The sequence below is a fragment of the Artibeus jamaicensis genome, unplaced genomic scaffold (genome assembly GCF_021234435.1).
Source record: "Artibeus jamaicensis isolate MK-2021 breed Jamaican fruit bat unplaced genomic scaffold, CSHL_Jam_final contig_387, whole genome shotgun sequence".
In the NCBI taxonomy this organism is placed as follows: domain Eukaryota; kingdom Metazoa; phylum Chordata; class Mammalia; order Chiroptera; family Phyllostomidae; genus Artibeus; species Artibeus jamaicensis.
This window is the reverse complement of record NW_026521812.1, coordinates 34,253,754-34,255,965: the sequence shown is the minus strand read 5'-3', so window position 1 is coordinate 34,255,965 and position 2,212 is coordinate 34,253,754. Positions and strand designations below refer to the sequence as shown.

At 41.6% G+C, this 2,212-nt stretch overlaps 1 pseudogene; it reads left to right on the top strand.

Annotated features, from left to right (window-relative positions):
• The first annotated feature begins 393 nt into the window (after positions 1-393).
• On the top strand, positions 394-1,654 carry LOC119052084 (nucleolar and spindle-associated protein 1-like; annotated as a pseudogene).
• Positions 1,655-2,212: the final 558 nt, after the last annotated feature.

Sequence of the window (2,212 nt, the reverse complement as noted above, 5' to 3'; positions counted from 1 at the left end):
TGATCCTTGTTATGTGCCCTAACTAGTAATTGAACCTGAAATTTTCACATACCAAGATAGCATTCTAACCAGCTGAGCTATCTGACCAGGGCCACATCTTCTATTCTTATGTATCTTTCAGTATAACCCATTGTGCTTTCCCTATTTGTGAGATTATTCAATATCTCTGGTCACAGATTACATCAATTCCTGTAACCAGGCCCTACTACTGACACACTTACTCTCTTTCATATACTTATTCCCATTTTATTGTGCTCAGTCTGCCATCTTGAATTAGAAATCTGAATTGCTGTTACTAGGTTGGAAAATGGGGCAAGTTGGGTGGCAGGTATGAACACACTACTGAGGCTCAAGGGCAGATAATCTGCATGGTTGCCTGGACTGCAGATCACAATGACCTTCTTCCTGGAGGAGTGGGGCTCCTTCAAGTACACTGACCTGTAGAGCTTGGCCAAGAGTCTGGGTTTCTGGTCTAATCTGAGGGCAGACAAGTTGTTAAAAGCTTTGAAAGACCACCTAAAGCAGGAAAAGGAAAGGAGAGTCGGGATAAAAGTCAAACTTTTGCATCCTCTTGTGATGAGAGAAAGAGACAGATCTGCAGCCAGGAACAAGCTGAGATGGAGTGGGCTAGCCATGTTACCAACGCAAGAAGACGGCACAGCACTGTCCACAGGAACCTGATCTCAGCGGGATGATTCAGAGGTAAAAATAAGTGATCCCACTGAGTTCCAGAATCAGGAAAGACAAGAAAACCAGCCTCTCAGAACTGCTGTAGAAGTTCCGTTTCCAGCAGATAAGAACCAAGGAGGTGAGAATGCACTGTCCTCAGGGGGAAAGTGCAATAAATGATAATGAAGATTCACAGTATCTTCAGAAAGAAAGAAGTCCTTCTACACAGATGGGTTTTCCAAATCTGGAAAAAAATAAAAGAGTTGCAAGCACAACTTCAAACTTTAAGAAACTTCATAAGGCTCATTTTAAGAAAATGAGTCCATTGATCAATATATTGAAAGAAAGAAGAAACATTTTGAACAACACAGTTTACTTAATGAACTGAAGGAGCAGCCTGTCACTAAGGGAGTTGTGGCAACTCCAGTTTGTCTCCAGGGAAAACTCTTGTGGTTTGTACTCCCTCAAGCCAGGGGCATCTGCAAGGTGGGCTCTAGGGTGCTGCAGGTAGGAGCACCTTGTGTGAAGGGGCCAGAGAAATGCTTCACTCCCTTAGCGACTGAAACGGATGTCAGGTTTTCAGCTGCTATTAAAATAATGAGGATAAGCATTTACCTACCTCGACTTCAGCCAGGAAGTCTCCACATGTAACCATATTTGGGAGTATACCAAAAAGCCAGGTTGGGCTTGGGACAAACCAGTTAAAGACCCCAACGTGGGGTTCTGTGCACTTATCGCCCATTCAAGTTGACAGCTGAAGCAGCGCAGGCTCTGGTCTCCCATCACAGGAAACCGGTGTGATCTCAGAGCAAGTTTGCTTCCTGCCCTCAACTATGAGCCACACGATAGCAAACTGAAACCAGGGGGACAATGTGAAGAAAGTGAATCTCTGAATAAGTATGTAAACAGTGGCAGCTGTCACAGGAAAACTCGCAACAACTTAGTCTCCAGGCCAGGAAAGGGCCTGGAAGAAACACAGGCATGAATGAAAGAAAAAGAAAACAAAAGTTTGGGTAACTTGAAGGGGCCCCGTTACGGCTGCAGATTACAATCCTGTAACATCCTGTAAATATTCCTTTATTATGAACCTTTTTGGAAATATTTTCATCCTATCCTTTGTATTTTGGTAAAAAGACCCTTTTTCTACTCTTGGTTCATAATATGTAGTATCAGTGGATTCTTCGCATGCTCTGATCTCTGAAAAGATGTTATTACTTTAAAGCTCACAGATTCTTCAATATGCTTTCAACCTCTTAAGTCCTCGTACAACTCAGTTTTCTAATGAGACCCCTCCTATGGATTCTTGACCTAGATTTTTAATGTCAAGTTCTCTTTGCTGCTTCTAATGTTAACAGCATTGCAGTCCTTTCTAGGCAATAGTGTTTACCTTACAATAACTAGTTATACCACATACTTTAGTAGAAATTAAGCAATAATTTCTGAATATAATAAGCTGGAAAAGACCATCTGTTTATCTTCTAGAGAATCTATTTTTTATCCTCACCTGAAAATATGTTCATTGATTTTTAAAGAAAGAGGAAAG